The sequence below is a fragment of the Gobio gobio genome (assembly GCF_949357685.1).
Source record: "Gobio gobio genome assembly, chromosome: 17".
Lineage (NCBI taxonomy): Eukaryota > Metazoa > Chordata > Actinopteri > Cypriniformes > Gobionidae > Gobio > Gobio gobio.
In genome coordinates this window covers 22003928-22023662 of record NC_137110.1, presented here as the reverse complement: position 1 = coordinate 22023662, position 19735 = coordinate 22003928, and the positions used below count along the sequence as shown (strand labels likewise).

At 37.4% G+C, this 19735-nt stretch overlaps 1 protein-coding gene across 6 annotated transcripts in view; it reads left to right on the top strand.

The window, feature by feature from the left end:
• Window positions 1-19735, top strand: part of wwc3 (WWC family member 3) — a 75615-nt gene that overhangs the window by 21373 nt on the left and 34507 nt on the right. The window lies entirely within an intron of this gene.

The window sequence follows — 19735 nt, the reverse complement described above, 5'->3', positions numbered from 1 at the left end:
ACAGAGAGTGAATTTGTATTTTCATTCAGCCCGTCTACTGTTCGCATAATTTTACAAAGCTAAAGTCAAACTATTATGTTTTTGCTTTAAATCTTAAAATTATGCAATCCAGATTAAAATGCAGTGGTTGCCTCTAATTTCAAATGGTTTGGCCTGTAAATAGAGCAAATGACATACAATGAATTTGCTTAAAGAAAAAAAATGATCAGCTATCGGAATCGGTCAAGAATCGGCCATGAAAAATCATGAACTGTGCAGTACCACCCAAAATTTTCCTCCGCTATTTCTCTCTGTGCAATCTTCCCTGTCTATCATTGTCACGCTGTGAAAGTGATAGCAGGGATGGCTGTATCTAAATGTGTCAGAATGGAAGTTCTGCAGCAGAGCTACTTATAGTCAACCTATTTCTATAAGATGCTGTATATAATGATAGGAGGAGACGCCTGTCCTGTGCTGTCTTATGCGCTCAGCTGCCTGGACATAAATGAACAACATAATTGAAATTCCTCCCAAAGTTTTTATACAGTCTTTTAAACTGAGAATGCAAGTTTTAGATTGACACTTGTGGATCCCAGCATATACATAGCACACACGCTTATGCTGTTATGGTATCAGGATAAGCTTGGCCATAAGTATCGTAGAATTTATAGACCGTCGTTGTCTGTGTATGTTGTTATATGAATTTATTTAATTTTTTTGTTTTAGTAGATTTCCTAATGTTGTTGTTTTTATTTTTTTAATCGAATTCAGATGCTTTTTGTCTAGATTTTGGTGAGTACCCTGGTGATGGTAATGCTAGAGTATATCCTTTGGAAGGAAGTACAATACCTGCTGATATTGCATGTTGGGGTGGGTGATATGACAAATCTTATATCACAATATGAGTAATTTTATTTCACGATAACAATATATATCATGATATATTTATTTTCATTGAAATTTCTAAATTCTTGTCACCATTTTCAAAACAACAAAAAACTAATACCAAGTTAAAAACTTTTTTTATATTTTTTTATTTAATGAAAGACAAGTAAACAGTGATGAAGAAAGAACAAAGAAACTAGTTACAAGTATATAGGAAATCAAGCTACAATAGAACAAAGACACAAATTAAATAGACTTGAAAAAATTAGACCTACCTGAAAAGCACTAGACATAAGAATTACTACATAATTTTTTAAAGTAATCAAATGTATAAAAAAGTAGTCTTCACTGTGGACATTTAATATACATTTATTCTTATTAAAGTTACAAAAGTGATTGTCAAGAGCAGTGAGAGATTTTCTCTTTTCTCTTTTTTTGTTTTATTAACATTATATTATATTAGGCTGCTGTCACAGAAGAAGACAGAAAGCACAGATCCAATATACTCGTGTGTTTTCTTTCTCAACTGTTACGTTCACTTAAGATGTAAATTATTGTTTACTTACAAAGCGCATGGTCACTGACACGTAAGTATGTGTATTTAACTGTTTAAGCCCAATCAGTTGGCAAAAAGCACTCCGTTCAGTTTTCACACGCTTTATGAGCAGCTTTATGTTGCGCGTCTCTCAGACAGTGCTGAGAAATAGTGTCTCAGACAGCATGCACATATGGCTAAATTAGTTGTTTGTCGCTGCTTACTGCGCATCATCGGTTTAAAATCACTTAAAGCAGTGGTTCTCAAACTTTGTATACCAAATACCACCTCAGAAAATAGTTGGCCCTCCAAGTACCACCATAGTGACCAACATTAAAATACAGTAGCGTAGTAGGCCTAACTATACAGCTACAGCTTTGCACAGTTCAAAAATTAGGCAGTTTATTCCAACTAAGAATATTTATTTTTGTCAGCCACTTTAACATTGTAAATACAGTTTGTACATTAACACTGCACTGTGCTTACATACAGGTAAATCAAATAATTAGATAATGATTAAATTAAAATGTTTTGTACCTAAAAGTTTATTTAAAACTGTACTGTACTTAAATGTTAAAAAACTTTCCTCAAATAATGATTAACCCTTAAAGACCTAGAACATTTTTGAGGCGCCTGACTTGCCTCTACTTTTCTATGATTTTCTCACCCATTCTAGCAGTTAGCATCAAGTGCCATATATCATTTTAAACAGGAGAACATGAAGTTTCCATCTAGCTCATTTGAAGTCCCAATTTTACATTTATTTAGTCTGAGCATGGGTTAAATTAATATCATTTTAAGAAAAACGGCAGCACAACTTTTGTGTTTTTACTGTGAACTCAAACAAAACTTCATGAAGTTTGTATTTTTTCCTTTAGGAAGTTAGACTTCGTTGTTTTAGACTTCCAGATTAAATTTTGTCTACATGTAACAATCCCTCAGCAAGTTATAGCCATTTATTATAATATTATTATTCTAGGCGTTTGAGTGAAAACAGGTGTATTTTATTGACTGACAATGTAGATGTGTCCAAAAAAGTCCAGGGAGTAAAGTAAATAGAAAGATTGTTATATAATAACAGAACACTGAAACGGTGTAAAACACATACTACATACAAATAGAGAAATATACTGACTTTTGTGTACTGTGCTATGTGAGAAAGTGCTCTGCATGCGTTTATTTCGGCTTATTTTCATGCACGCAAATACACACCCACTTTCACGTTGTGTCAGAGAAACATGTGATTGGTGGTTCAAAAGACCAAACGCTATGTTTATTGGTTGAGTTGATGAGGGAGGGGGGTCAACAAACTAATTATCAAAACTAATAACTAATGTTCCCCTGAGCCAAACAAATTTGGCTCAGGGGCACAACCCACATGCGTTTCCTTGACGAATCAATGCTGCAGATTTTGATGACGCATCCACGCTCACTACGGAGCCTCTGAATAATCAATCGCGAGAAATGTGATACTTCTGAAAAGCTGAGATTCTCCTCTTTACGGTGCCTACAGCATACAGATTGGATTAGTGGTTTAAAAGTTATTAAACATTTTAGAACGATAGTTATTTTTAGCCGCCAGCGGCTGTCTAGGTCTTTAAGGGTTAAATTGAAATGTATTGTTTAACAGTCCCTGTGAAGTCCAAATTAAATATTTGTTCTGAGTTTATCACACCACAGAAAAATGTGTTATTAACCACCCAGCCAAATTTGAATTATAAAAAAAACGGCAAGCAAAATCTTGAAAAAATAAGCAGCATTAACTGCTATCAAATGCTGGGGGCGTGTCCACTGTCTGCGCTGGAACCACGCCCACTCGCGGGAACGCTGCAGCAAGCACACAAGACAACACTGGGGGGCACGTTCTGCAACGATGGCAACAGATGTTGGCAGGATGGGTGGATGAAGGCCAGGGCGGGAGATAGTCGGTTCGGCCCCATTCTGCAGTGAATTATCAGTGAATCCCAGCTGTCTAAACGGGTATACTGATGCGAATGTACCACACTTTGAGAACCACTGACTTAAAGGGTACATGTCACACACAGTTTCTGCCAGTCTCATGTTAATCCTGAGTACCTATAGTAGTATTTCATCCTTCATATCTACGAAGAGTCTTTAGTTTTCTTATATTAAGCAAAAGACAGATACGCTGTGCCGATTCTTTCCGAAAACAGCCGAGCTCGTGCAGGCATACAGTGGGCAGACCTAAAGAGTCACGAACACAAAAAAAACATCATGGCATTATCCCTGGATAACTTTCGAATCACTATACGTTCGTGCAGTTTCACTCTCCGTCTGCGGTTTCGACTCATGACCGGGAACAAACAAACACACTTGCAGAACTATGGTGCTGCTCCGGAAAAACAAACTGAATCCACGGTTTCATTAATGCTGGGTTATTTGGGAAGCTGAACATGGTTTTCTTTCACTCATAACCAAAAAAAACACTTCTTTAGTGACATTGTTGCTTTTGTGGACTAAAAACTAAATGACAGCGCCGCCGACGGCTTCCAAGCGAAGCTCGTTGATGGGGGTGCTCTTGCTCTGGTTGATGTGCGCACATGCTCATCTGGGAGAAGTGCCCATACAAGCAGTTCCGCCTTTTATCAAGTCATACATGGCCATACTCGAAAAAAAACGTTCCTAAACTTACTCGAATCTTATTTGGAACAGAAATACCCAACACGTTTTTTTAAATGTTGGTCATGTTTAGAATGAGAATCCAGCTCTTTAACAGTGTAAATAAGTCAGAATGCATGAAATAGCATTAACCCCCCCCCCCCCCCCCCTTGAAAATGCATGCAAATGATAAGCTTTCGTGACTGCATAGCACAGCAACTTCACGTGAGCATAACCACAATAGAGATGCAAGTCCAAATTTCTACCAGTTGGTCATGTCTACCAATATATCGGCCACCCCTAGTTGCATAAGACATAATTTAGCAGTGTCTAAGCATTTCCATTTCTCTTAAAAACCTTTGGTTTGTAGAGTGGTGTCATGTTTTTTAACAATAGAATACTATAGTGGTAAGCCAGCCATTAAACAATTAAACGTAAAACCGCAAAGGAGAGGCCGCGCTGTGCCATGGCGACAAGTTGTCTAAATGAAGGCTGTGAATTAATTAAGCCAATAAAAGGTCCTCATAAAGTTATATAGAGCTGATCAGCCCACATGAAAGGTGACATCTGTAACAGCAGCTTGCAAATGAAAATGCTTCTTAAAACATATGGTTGCCAAAACAAAAGTTCTGCCACTGGATGTTGCGGAACCAAGAAAGAAGTGCTTGGAGCTCCAGAGGCATTAAAACTCTGCCACCAGGCTACTATAATTAAGTTTATTTGGGTATATTATTTTTAGAGAAACACATTCTTGACGAGGAATGCAGAGCCTGTTGTTTGGGAGCATCTTAATTTGCAGGCGGAATGCTGGACTGGCTCTTTGTTGCCGAGAACAGCTCAAGCTGAAGAAGCGACAGGGTGGATGTCCAGACGAGGCCTGGACCATCAGCCCAGACTCTAGTTACACATGCCTTTCCCACCAGGGTAAAAGTGTGTCGTTCCGGATGGAAATATCTACTGGGAAACATCAGGGAGATGACATGAGAGTGAGAGTAGATGTTTATAGAATTTGCAAATGTCTGACACTCGTGCGTCTTGTGCTAAATTGCTTTTGATTTGTAATTTTGGCCTGCACACCCAGAGTGCATCTTTGACATTCCTTGTAGGAGGATTCCGGAGTGAAACTACTCCCTGAAGAGAAGACAATCCCAAAAAGTATACCCCGTCAAGTTATTTTAATTTTAAAAGCGTTCAGAATATGACAGGGGATATGTTTACGTCTAAAGCCAAATTATTTCCTCTTGCAGACTGATGAAGTAACTAGCTGGACTTTTTAAATAAGGTTTTAAGTGGTGGAATTGTCATAGTACTCCAAATAGTGCTACATAAATGGCCTTGACATTCATTCTCTGTTTGGTTAAAAAGTTGGGACGCATTGCATTTCTCAGAGTGTATTTGAGAAATTCCCAAGTCTTAAAATAACCCATGGCCCCGTAACTCTTTTTCTTTCTGCCGATGACGGGTTTTGGGATTCAGCCCGCTAAACACTCCGAGACCTCTCCTTCTGGCAGAGCTGCTTTCCTCTCTGGAAGAAAAGGCGTGGTATGGGAAGATTAGCTCTCTCAGAGCACAGAGGGTCTCTCAGGAACTGAAACCAAACACTCGCTTGAGAAACTTGCAAGTAACTTCGGTGCTGAATAAAGTCTGAGGGCAGAAGAGTTTTGATGAATGTTCTCTGCCAGTGTATGGAACTAAGCATATCGTTGCTTAGGCCTGTGCTTTTGTTGGTGGCACGTCTGGGGAGCAACAAAATATCCGCATTGAATATTGGTGCCGAAAAATGTTCACATGACATACAATGGAGTAAGCAGTGGTGTATATTCATGTTCATTCATAATCATTATGGAGTCATTCAGTGATTCATTATGAAAAAATGTATGCGTATGCAGATTTCAGAGCTCAGCTTTTGGGATCTGGTATTCTTTTGTTTTTGAAAGCACTGCAGAAAGAGGAAACTGACCCGAGGTTCCTGGTGAGAATACAGGGTGGTCCTATTTCCTGTCAGAGGTCCACGTCTCACATTATGTCCAATGTTAAAGTTTGTGTGAGAATCTCAACTACATGGTGCATGTTTTTCTTCTGTCCTTGGGAGAGTTCGATAAACCTAGCAGGAGACCTGCTGTAAAGCTGTAGTTCAGGTTTAGGAAATGGACATCATGCTTGTGTATGTAGTGTTTCCTGCTGTGTTGTATTGTGGGAAGTGAGTTGATTGTGGTTGTGAGTCTTGGTGTGTTTAGAGGTCTTTAAGGCTAGCCTATTAAAGCTAATGCTCTGACTTGTTGAATAGTAAATCCTTGAATGTGAATATAAGGGTTTTATCTTAAATTACTTTTTTCCCCCTGTATAGCAATTTCCTTGTATAATTCTACAAGGCTCTATCTATATGTAGGCTATAAATCTGTTTTAAATGGTATGCAGTAACCACACATTTACAGTTCATAAAGGTGGCAGAACTGAGGCTGCCATTTATAAGATTTTACATGTGATCTAAATATTAATAATCCTTAAATATTTTCATGTTAGTTAATTGTTGTGCTTATGCTGGTTTTAATTAAAACTTGGCTGTCTCTGCAGTAAACGTGAAAACATATTTAAAGGGTCATGAAACCCTAAACCAAATGTTTTGAGATTTTAACTGAGTTATGAATGTTGAGCATCATAGAAGTCAATGTTACCATCCATTTGTTTTGATTGTAGGAGAAAACTATTTTGCGCTATATTCAACTTCCGGGTTTATATTCATCTTTGTATCAACGTCACAGAAAGAGTGAGATCGTATTCAGTAAGTGAGAGGCATTAATGGATCAAAAATGAGTGTTTTTGCTTTGTAAGAGTTTCTGCGTCGCATAAGTTCTCTTCAGTACATCCTGAGTCTTTGAAACAAACGCAATTCATCCACACTGAGTATAACCTCTCTTACAGCCCATTAACCGATCAAACGGCTCATAAAACACTGCAAAATAAGTCTCAAAAGTTATCAATGATGCAACAGCGTGTTTGTATATATATATGAACATGCGGATGACTGTGCATTTATTTGTGCAATAAATGATATTTGTCACAGGATATTAGGGATGCACCGAATGTTCGGCAACCAAAATTATTCGGCTAAAAATAGCGAAAATTGCACTTTCGGTGTTCGGCCGAATAAGTGAGAAGACGAATAAATTTTACAGAACAATGAGGTTTTTGATGACGCGATCAAATATAGCAACCAGCGTGTGTGAGAGAGGCATGCGCACTCTCGCGCTTGTGCGGATGCGCCGATTATAAACAAGGCTTAAAGGTCCCATGGCATGAAATTTTCATTTTATGAGGTATTTCAACAATAATATGAGTTCCCCTAGCCTGAATATTGTCCCCAAGTGGATAGAAATGTTGATCGGTGTAAACCCGAGTTCTGGCTGTCTCTCTCTGCCTTTGAGAAAATGACAGGCCAGACGAGCCAATCCTGAAGTCTCCTGGTTTGACGTCCAAGCAGGAGCGGTTTCCTCCCTTTCCCCCGCCCAGAGAATCTGGCACGCCCATGCAAACACTCGAGATCATTAACGTTACTTGTGAACGAGTGAACACTGGCAGTTTCTCAGTGTTTGGATGTACAAATGAAAACAGAAGTCTTTCTTCAGTTCCTTCTGATCTGTGATTTCTTATGTGTAGCTTATTATTTATTATTTGTGGACACGCAGCGGCTTCTCTCTCTCTCCCGACAGAACAGTGTTTTCGTGTTTTCTATCTTGTGAGTCAGTGTTTTTGTACGTCCTTGTCGCGTCTATCTGTTCTAAAATGTGCATACAGTCTTTTCTGTTTAACATCAGCAGTCACATCTTTAGAGATAAACTTCACGCACGCCGAAGCTCGGCCTCCAACATCCCCGACCCCCAGTACTGCATCTGGCCCACAGCGGAGGCACCAAACGCGGCGTGAGATTAAGCAGAAGGAGGGTAAGCGTGAGGGTATCCGGCTAGGCTAGCCAGCTTTCCCCACAATAAACTGGATTACATTCGATTACAGCTGTTGTGTCTTTGTTTGCGCTGTGTAACGTTACTCAATGCGCGTCAATGACGCTATTCATATGATTGGAACATATCTAGAAATAATGCTATACTCAACACTTACTAACTCGTTCATCTCGCTGTAATGGTACATTGCATGTGTTACAAAGTTGGTAGAATAATGATGAAGAGGACTCGGTGTGACTGGGACTCGTGTTTATTCAGAACTCTCAGATACAAACACAATAAACTCGCGCTGACTGACAGCGCTTTCATAACTCAGTAGTTACTATAAATAACTTTGTTAGCAATCGCTTCGTCTCCGTGATGTCCGGTTCGCGAACGAATCATTCTTTTGAATCGGTTCTTTTTAGTGAACCGAACCAGTTCACCAAATCGGACTGAATCGTTCTAAACGGTTCGCGTCTCGAGTCAGCGCTGATCCATAATTTACTAAAGTTACTAACTTTCTGACATGAGTGACAGCCCCTCCGACTAGAAATAAACTAATAACCTGAAGTATATGCTAGTAACTACAGCAGTTCACCCTGAACTGAGACATGCTGAGAGAACTGATGAGAAGTGAACACAGGTCCATCCGTCTCTCTGGCAGACTCGTGCCTGCTCGTGCCTCGTTAAACCACGCCCCCTCCGCTCATTTAAAATGCAAAGATGTCAGCCAATCACAACAGTGGGTGTTTTTACTGAAGTCTCACAGCAGACACGCCTCTTGAAGCAGGGCATTCAGCCACAGGGCAAACAGCAGTATAGAAAAAATGCCTTTTATTTCTAAATTATGACATTTTATGATGTAAAAATCATACTAATAATATAAGTACACCTCAGAAAACACTATAAAATAATAGAAAAATGCCATGCCATGGGACCTTTAAAGAAGGCTTTAAAGTGTCCGAGAAAGCAGCAGAAATTGCTGTTTGCAAACACTGTTCTGCTGAATTGTCTAAGCACCCTCAAATGCAAGCAAGAGCACCCTCAGTTGATATTGTAATAATATATTGGCAAATGCTCCAGTGCATATTTGTGTCTGTAGAACATCAAATGTATCCATTTACATACAACGTGTTTCTGCAGTGGTGACATAGTTGTTGATTTCTTGTACGCAATGGCCAATATGTTTTAAGTTAGTCAGACTCCCCTCACTGCTCAAACCGCCAGAGTTTTTATTCTGTGCTGAGTTATACAGGCTCACAAAACCTCTCATGAACAAACAAACAAAATTTGATTATGATTTGATTATGATACCTGTAGGCATAATAGGCCAAAGATAAGATGGCCAAATAAAAATATATTTTTGTATTTTACTTTTATTTATTTATTTATTTTTTAAAGTTATATTGTGCTTTGTTTGTATAATGTCTGCTGGAATGCTAAAAATGTTCAGTGTTAAATAAATATTTTTAAATTGTAGTTTTGTAATTTTTTTTTTTGTTATATTTTTTAAAGCAAGACAAAATTGTAAAAATGCACATTTATGCAATGGTGAAAAAATGTGCTAAATAAATGGAAAAAAAAATAGAAAAAAACGCGTTTGGTATTCGGCTTCGGCCTTCGGCCAAGTGTTTTATTATTATTTGGCTTCGGCCAAGAATTTTCATTTCGGTGCATCCCCCCCTACAGGAAATGTACTTTATGTATTTGTGTTATTTAGGGTGATCTTACAAAACCATTGTGTTACGTAATGATATTTTGCAGCGTGCAATTTTTTTGGGATGCTTTGATGCTTTTACTGAGATTGAAATAACCCTCATCCCCCTCCGCTCCGCAGCTTAACCACGCCCACTTTTATAAAATTGTACAAAACTGTGGTGTAGGGATGAAACGGTATGGAAATTTAACATCACGATTATAGTGACCCAAATTATCACGGTTATCAATATTATCACGGTTTTGTTCAAACAAAATGAACGTGTTCAAAAAGAACAGATGCACACACTTAAAACATTTCAACAAGTTTTATATTTGAAATTCAACAAACAACAAATAACTAAAGCAGCTCTAAGCACTTTTTTAAGCTAGATTCTGTGGGATTTCCTTCCTTAATGGCCGTCATCAATAGCAACGCATAACATAAATAATAATAATTTGTCGTAAATATAATCTCTAATATTATCACTGTAAATATATTCCCAAGCAATATTCTCATCAGTGTTCTATCAGACACAATTAAATCTAGCATATTTTTTTGTAAGAGCCCAAACAGTATCCTAGTGAAATAATGCATATCCATATTTCCATATGATTTGACAGTTTATTTTATTAAATATCAAAATGTGTGCATCATACCTGACACCTAAATGATCACTTTACAGTCTTTTTATGACTGTCATTCTCTTCAAATGCTATTGAAGTTTGAAAAGTGTATAACGTTACCAATGTTGTATGTAACTTTAGAGACGGTCCCTAAATTCGCCAGCGTTATGCCAGTCATATCAGATGCGCTGTGGTTCTGCTGTGTTTTTTTTAAACCATTTTCGCTGCTGAAATAGAACAAAAACAGTCAACCTCTGTTTGATGAGTGAATCTCCTGCGTACAGCACACGTTTATCTCTGCTTTGAGTGCAGATTTCAGCGTGTGAGAGCGGCGCGCGCTCTGAACTAAACTCCGCTAATCTGAACGCCTCTGATTATGAGATATTGCATTCATAAACTCAATAGAAGCACGTGTAAGTGCTTATAATGCGCAACGCGATTATAACAGATGGCTTTTGAGAAGACTATTATAAGTTCAACAGCCAGAGTGGCTAGTGTGCAGCCGAAATAACGTTACACTCGCAAATGGCGGTTGTTAATGTCAAGCCCTGATTATTATCCCTTAAATGTCACCCTAGTCTTGTCTGAATTTGTTCGTTCGCTTCACGTTATTATTTCCCAGACGTAGGTTTGGTATTGAGATCAAAGTCCACTTGCCTTGCGTTCGTAGTTTTGAAGTGTTTCCCCCTATTACAGCGACTTTCTTCTGGCATGTTTGCAGACAGGGTGACCATCTTAGATTAAGTTTCCCTCAGGACTTTTGTAAAAGCCAAAATATGACACACCTCAGATTTGGTCCTTTTAGAAGGCAGAACAATCCCCCGAGTGCTGTCACTGCTTTCTGCCATTTCTCCTCATTCAGAAAACAGCGGTGCTGCGCCTGACTGACGCTGACTGGACAAGATTTACCGCAAGTTTTCACAACCGTGATAATCACACGCGGTTTTAATGATAATAAAATTTTATACGATATTACTAACCGTCACTAAATTTTATCGTGGTTTATCGTGAAACCGGTAATCGTTTCATCCCTACTGTGGTGAGAACAGACGGCTGCTGAAACAGGGGGTTTCATGAACCTTTCAAATCAGCGGTAACACTTTACAATGAGGTTGTATTAGCTAACATTAGTTAATGCATTAGTTACCATGAACTAACCATGAGCAGTACATTTGTTACGGTATTTGTTCATCTTTGTTAACGTTAGTTAATAAAAATACAGCTGTTCATGGTTTGTTCATGTTAGTTCACAGTGCATTAACTAATGTTAACAAGATTTTAATAATGCATTAGTAAATGCTGAAATTAACATTAACAAAGATAAATAAATGCTTTATAAGTGCAGTTCATTATTAGTTCATGTTAAAGGGTTAGTTCACCCAAAAATGAAAATTATGTAATTAATTACTCTCTCTCATGTCGTTCGACGCCCGTAAGACCTCCGTTCATCTTCGGAACACAAATGAAGATATTTTTGTTGAAAGCTGATGGCTGAGAAAGGCTTCAGATAGGCCTCCATTGGCATTCAGTACATTTACACTCACAAGACCCATAAAAGGCACTTAAAACGTTGTTACAAAGTCCATCTCACCACAGTGGCTCTACAATAATTTTACGATGCGACGACAATAGTTTTTGTGCGCAAAAACAAATGAAAATAATGCCTTTATCTAACTTGTTCTTGTATTCCGTGTGTGCCTCCACGACGCATGTGCGAGAATATGACGCAGATCCGGCGTTCGGACACATGACCCAGAAGCGTTTTGTTTACAAGCAGAGGAAGACGCGCGTATCTAAGCTGTTGAATTCGACATTGATCGTGCTTTAGGTCTCGGCGTAGTGCTCAAATGGGACTAAAGTGTGCATTCCATGGATTCCCGAACGCCGGCGCTACGTCATATTCTCGCGCATGCGTCGTGGAGGCACACACGGAAGACCAGAAGAGGTTGAATAAAGTCGTTATTTTGATTTTTTTTTTTGCGCACAAAAACTATTGTCGTCGCTTCGTAAAATTATTGTAGAGCCACTGTGGTGAGATGGACTTTGTAACGACGTTTTTAGTGCCTTTTATGGGTCTTTTGAGTGTAAATGTACTGAATGCCAATGGAGGCCTATCTGAAGCCTTTCTCAGCCATCAGCTTTCAACAAAAATATCTTCATTTGTGTTCCGAAGATGAACGGAGGTCTAACGGGTGTCGAACGACATGAGGGTGAGTAATTAATGACAGAATTTTCATTTTTGGGTGAACTAACCCTTTAACTAATGTAGTTAACCATGGACCTTATTGTAAAGTGTTACCAAATCGGCACTACATGACTAGAGAAAAAAGAAGGAAAAAGAAGGTTGTGGAGTTTCCTTCTGCCCAAACTTCAACACCAATACTGCACTTTTGATTTTGGCGCCAACCCTCTATGGATCTGACTGTATGTGGGCAGGAATTTCACCAGCAAAAAGCATTTAGCATCATCCAGTGGACTTTTGACAGCTCCGTGACTTTTGTTAAAAATGCAGATTGAACTTCCGCATTTTTGTTTTCCAAATAACAAATGTACAAATGTATAACAAATAAACTGATATCTGGGTGCAGGTGACACGGTGAAAGAGTACACAATGTGTACTATCGACATTGTAACAATACAAAGCTGTTTAAAAGTCTGAATTTACCCTTAAATGCATTTGTTCAGGCAAACTCTGAACTTTTGATTTGTTGTTCATTCTGTTGTTCATTGTTTGTTAAAATACTTTTCCATCCAAGTTCATGTTCTGAGATGACTATAAACAAGCCGTTTGTTTGTTGACTTCTAATGCCAAGTGCATACTACAAGACTCAAGCTTGTCGCCTTTGATGTTTCGAGTCTCATCACAGTGCTGCACATGTAGTTGGTGCTATCACATATTTCAAATCTGTGTGGTTTGTTTCATGATTTTCACTTGCTAGATTTGTATTAAAGGAGGGACTTGAGTCATATCCAGAGAACAGACTATTCTCGTCCCCTTTACACCTGGCATTAACATGCATTTAGTTTTGTATCCGGATAGTATCTGCATAATTTTAGACACTTACGCATTACATAAGAAGGTAACTGAAATTGACGACGGGCTATGTTATGAGGTGAAGCACATTGAAAAATAATGCACCCCCGAGGTGGTAATTTTCTATATGCTTCACCTCATAACATTGCTCAGATGACCTCATAACATTGTTCAGATGATGCATTTCAAATATTTGTCAGGTCCTTAAAATGGTCTTGTGCGCAGGACTGATTTCTTACGCATCTAATCTGAAGCCTCCGTTGCTAATTACAAAATGCCATTTTAGAGCTATTAACGGAGGCTTCAGCCACTGATAGCAGACTAATGCAGTTATTAATGCAGTTAGAGAGAGCGAGAGAGAGAGATTGCTTAAGTGTATGTGAATTACCTGAGTGCATCTCTATTTGTTCAGAAGCAGCGTCTCTACTAATAGCAAAACTGTAAGGTTATCTGCTCCAATTACCTCGCTAGTGAGAAATGTCAGGTAGCTTTTAGGTTGTTAAACTATTTTACTGATAAAATCGACAGAGCACACGGACAACACATTTCTGTGTGTGTTTGTGTTCGCGATGTATGTGTGTGCATTGTGGCAAAAAAAAAAATGGAAATAATTTGTTGTTTTTATCCTGTTGTTTACTATATTTCTTTGCTTGGTCAGTGTTGTGGGTTTTGGTTATTTTGCTATTGTAGGCTGTAAGGACCTTTTGAAATAAGTAAAATCATTTGGTCGAGTGATATGGAACTGTAATGCGGTCAAGACCTGCCTGGAGCTACTTTTAACCTTGTGTTTTCCTTGAAAATAATTGCACACCTTAGAACGTTCGTCAACCAATCAGATTGAAGCATTCAACACCCCCGTAGTTTAACAATTTTTAAAACATTTTCGGAGCGCTATTACGCATCTTCTGAAAGAGTACAGAATCTCCTTATATAAACACAGCCGAACAAGAAGCAGAAACAAACGATAGAAGCATTGCTTGCACACGCAAACAAGCTAATATGATCATCAAACAATAAACCGCATATAAAATCAACTGCCTAACGTTTCCGAATGAAATCTTGATAAACGCGATCTTCTCTATCTATTTTTGATTATCATTCTAAGTCTGATCCGGACATCGTCTTAGAAAAAATAAGTGATTTTCTTTTTGTTCAAAATGTTGACTTTTTTTATGAAACTTACCCACATTCAAGTGTTGTAAAAAAAAAATGCATGAAAGTAGAATAAAATGATTTTGTTTTGTTTTTGTTTGAAAGCAGAGGCTCTATTCTTTCTTTTGATATATGGTATGTTCAGATATTCATAGACCAAAAGATTCTGGGGGCCATGAAATATTTGTGAAAATGATCAAAAATGCTTGTGCTGGCTGGCAACTTTTTTTTCTTTATAAAAAAACAAACAAAACGTTGACAGAGAAAGAGTTAATGTGGTCAAATGTGATCTGATCATGATCTAATCACCTTAAAATGCATGGTGTAAAAGGCCGTAGAGACACAGGGTTTTTTTTTTTTTTGGACTTGGGCCATAAGCAACCTAGCATCCATCCAGTGCACCCTTGCAACCACTTAAAACACCCAACATTGTGTTTTGTGCTGGCAAAAACCATTGTCAATTGTATTTGGACCAGCTGGCTCCTCAGAATCACAACCTGTAAGTTTGAATAATTATTGATGTATTTCTAGAGGGTGTTTACAATACGCAGTTTTGTGTTTATATATTGTGTACGTTTCCACTAACCAGCTAACTCACGTTATTACCGTCTTACTGAAATTTTGCAAATCAGCTCTGGGTCACTATTACCTAAAACTGTGTCCATCAATGCAGATTGTCTGTCATTCTTACCACTTTGAGTAAAGATAAAGGATGGAGCAAGATTTGTTTTTACAAATGTTAGTGCTCGCCTATGTGATGTTATTGATACAGTTCCTGCATGTGCACTGCAATAAATTAGAAATATTTTGTTATATTTTGTTATATTATAAATTCGGTTTGTTAATGGACATACACTTGTTAATGCTGATGGTGAGGAATTACAGTTGCAACATCTCATAATGTACCTTAAAATGAGTAGTGTATTCCTGAGAAACGTCCTGCTCAAGTCGTGATTGCGATGGAAGTTCGGGTTGAATAGCTAGTTGGGGTGTAACTGTACACAAAACTGACGGTTCGGTTAAAGTCATGGTTCGGTACGGGTTCGGTACAGCAGTTTTAAAAAATTGTTAAACGTTAACAAACACAGATTATTTTAACAGATTAACAAGCACAGATGAATCAAAATAAACAGAATTCAGTGCATTTCAAGTCCCCTTTCAAACAATACTTTATAACCCCGCTAATAAACCCATTCTTCTCTGTCTTTCAAAGCACTGAGATAACAGCACTGCTTTCTGGGCTTTATTCCAGGTTGACATAGTTGTTACAATAAGGACTTGATTGGAGAATAAAGAGATTTTTGAAATTTGATGATATGATTGCCACAGTGAATGTGTTTTCTCTTGTATCTTAGCTATATATTTGTATTGGCTTGTGTTGGAACCATTATGATCAAACAGCCCTTTGTCTATGTATTTTTTAAGACATGAATGTGCCTCAGCTTCTGTTGTCTTTTTTTTTAATCTCCTTCCCATATTTTTGGAACGAATTGTCAAGGAATTCCACTAAAGTTCATTGTTGTGTTTTCATTTGAACAAGAATATTTAAATGACTGAATAAATAGTTTCTTTATTTAAAATGTTCAACATTTAAAACATTTAATATACACATGATAGTCATACTCTGAGAGACATTTGGGAAGAAAAAAAAAAAAAACATTTTAAAGAGACTCAATGTGGCTGAATGGAATGTGTTGCATGAATGCCATGTGTAGAGGGGTACAGAAGTTGTCGGCAGACTAGTCTAGCATAACCAGACCTTTGACTAAATGGCACAAAGTCTGGTTCATATCCCAGGTTTTTCTGTCCAATAACTGCCCACATAGACTGGAAGAAACTTTCTGCCTGTCACATATTATATTAAATTAAATTACATTTTATATGATATTTCTTTATTTTACTGGCTGTTTTAACATACTGAGAGCATATCCATGTGGACATATTTGTTTTTGGAGCATTCCAGAAAGTTTGTGATGAAAATTGCAAATAACATAACTCATGTCTTGATATTTCCATGTCTCTCGTTGGTCTAAAGATTGCATTGAAATCACTGGGATTGCATCACTATTGTGATTTCATTGGGATTTTGAGGCCATTGCTAAGTATTTCCACCTCTCAGTGCTGAAAGCTGAACACTTTCACATTTAAAATAGATATTTCTTGTGTAGTGCATGTCCTCTGTTCTCAACCATTGTCAAACTTGCCATTCACGTTGGGTTTTTTATTTGCAGTGAAATCCAGAAAGTCATATAATATAAATCTTTTTGTTTGTTTGTTTATGAATGCTTTTGTCCAGTTTTCAAGACAGCCATAGGATGCCATAGAGTTATGTGCTAAAACTGCTTTAAAAGGGGCGGAATCAAGTGATTAACATCACTAATTATGATGGTGTGTCAAAAATGTGTTAATGATGGTAATTCCAAGGGGTCATGGAATTTCAGCATTCCTCATCTGTCCCCTCCTCTCATGTTTCTCGTGCCTTCACGGCACTGAGATTTTATGTAAGTCTACAGGGCCAGCCTGTACATATCTCAAAATTACCCAAATGTTTTGAAAGTGAAGCACATAATACTTGATTAAGTGTCCTGATTTTCAGTAACTGAGGTCATTTCTGTGGGGTTCCTTTGGGAAACGAATACTGTTAGAACATTCAGAAAGAAAATCATAAGCCATGCACAAGATATTTCCGACCAAAATCTGATTGAAGTCGGACATTTATTAATTTGGAGATTTTTTTTTAAATTAATTTTGGAATTTTGGACTTAAGGGCTTATTTTACTAACTGTTTGCAGGTTCCACAACTTCCCAGGAATTCTTTTCATAACCCTGCTGTTATCTGACACAGACGAAGAGAAGGGTCAGAGAACACAGACAGTCATACTGCGCACCTCAGGGCAAACAAGGGTTAAGTGTTTAGCTCAAGGGCACAGTGACAAGGATTTGAACCTGGAATCCTCCTGTGCATGCTTTAAAGCTCTTCCTTACATGCCACCAACAAAAGAAAAAAAATGGTGGAAAAAAGCTCTTTGAAAATCGATGCAGCACAAAAAGAAAGTTAAAATACTTCAGGAAATGTTTAATTACCTAAGACATTATTCACCTCAACTAACTTCAACCTGATCATGTTACCTCACCAACAAAAGAGTACCACGGTGCTATGTTTTTTGAACCGCTAATCATGGTAATACTATGGTATTTTATAAATACCTTTGAGTACTATGTGACATAACCATTTTAAGGACCATCACCTATGATGGTACAGTTTTAGTTGACTGAGGTGGACCAGCCCCCCCCCCCCCTTTATTTAAAAAAAATTAAATATAAAATTTTTAATTTGTAATGTATACCTTTATTTTTTTATTTAGTTAAAAACAGTAATATCAAGAAACCAGAATTACAGTAAATGGTACAGTACAGATGACAGTAAAATTGCACTGTTTTCTACCAATTTCAGTACCATAGCAAAAACTTTTTTATTATTATTTTAACTATTTGAAGATAAAAATATTAAATAAATAAAATTTGTTCATATTAATTAATTAATTAATTAATTAATTAATTCATTCATTCATTCATTCATTCATTCATTCATTCATTCATTCATTCATTCATTCATTCATTCATGCATTCATTCATTCATTCATTCATTCATTCATTCATTCATTCATTCATTCATTCATTCATTCATTCATTCATTCATTCATTCATTCATTCATTCATTCATTCATTCATTCATTCATTCATTCATTCATTCATTCATTCATTCATTCATTCATTCATTCATTCATTCATTCATTCATATGAATGTCGCCTTCAAATATTGTTCAATTAAGTAAACATTGTATTCAAAAAATCAAATGAAATGTTAGTAATAAAATGGAAAATAAATATTAGTGGCAACAGAACAAGTGGCTGGTCTTTTTCACTTGCACTGCAAGACCTAAAGGGATAGTTCACCCAAAAAGGAAAATTATCCCATTATTTACTCACCCTCAAGCCATCCTAGGTGCATATGATGATCTTCATTCAGGCAAACACAATCTGAGTTATATAAAAAAATATCATTGCTCTTCCAAGCTTTATAATTTTATGGTGGTCCTGATTCTGAAGTCCAAAAAAGTGCATCCGTTCCATCCATCATAAAAGTAATCCATACAACTCCAGGGGGTTAATAAAGGCCTTCTGAAGCAAAGCGATTTTGTTTTTGTAAGAAAAATATCCATATTTAAAACGTTATAAACTAAAATAACTAGCTTCTGTCAGACGGCCTACCCAAGTATGTAGGAGTAGCTTAAGCTTTGACGCATCTCACGGTTCAAACAAATAGGGCTGGACAACAAACTCAAGCTACTCTTCTCTTATATCGAAATCCTCCAGCATTTCTCTTTAAAAATTCTCGTTTTAGACTTCTAATTCATGAAGGGTGTTTTGTTTTGTTTTGCTCTATCCTCTGCACTTCCACGTTCATCAATATGTCATGCGTCAAGTCGGGTTACTCTTTCGCTGTAAATCGATGCGTACGGCTGTCTCTCGAAAGCTAGTTATCTTAGTTTAGAAAGTTTTGCAGAGCTAGCGCTGAACAAACTGGCATATTGAGAGGATTCCGACCAAATTAAACTCCCGTGAAAAGCCATTGCATTCACTCGCTCTAGAAAGATGTCTGCTGCAAACACATGGTAAAAATAAACTGACCCTCTTCACAGAACATTTGAAAGCAGCCACCTATCAAAAGGTACCAAATTGACCTGATACTTGGTACTTACCAGTACTATTGAAAGGCTTCTTTTTTTATCAACTTGGTACTGAAGTACCAGTACTTTTGACAACGCTAATAAAAAAGTCTCTGATTAGATACGTCTTTAAAATGATTCCAATTGATGCACAATACAACCATACACATTCAGACAAAATCCTTGGTCGTTACATCACCACTCTCAAGCATGTTGCGTCATGAGTGTTGCGCCTTTAAGACACTGTGTAAAATTAAAAACACGTCAACTTTTCAAAACTGTCACATAACCACTGCGTTCTATTCCAGTCTGTGCTCTGTCCAGCTGTTTTCGAGCACAAGAACGCATCCTGTATAAACACATCTAATCTGGGTCAGTTCATCCTAAAACCAGCCTAAATTTTTACTGCCAATATTTTCAGCATTGACAATTCGCAGGAGATATTTGAAGAATGTGAATTTTTATTTATTTATTTTATTTTATTTTTACTTTACATTTTTGTGGTTCATCAAAAGTGTGAAAATTGATTTGTGTGAGT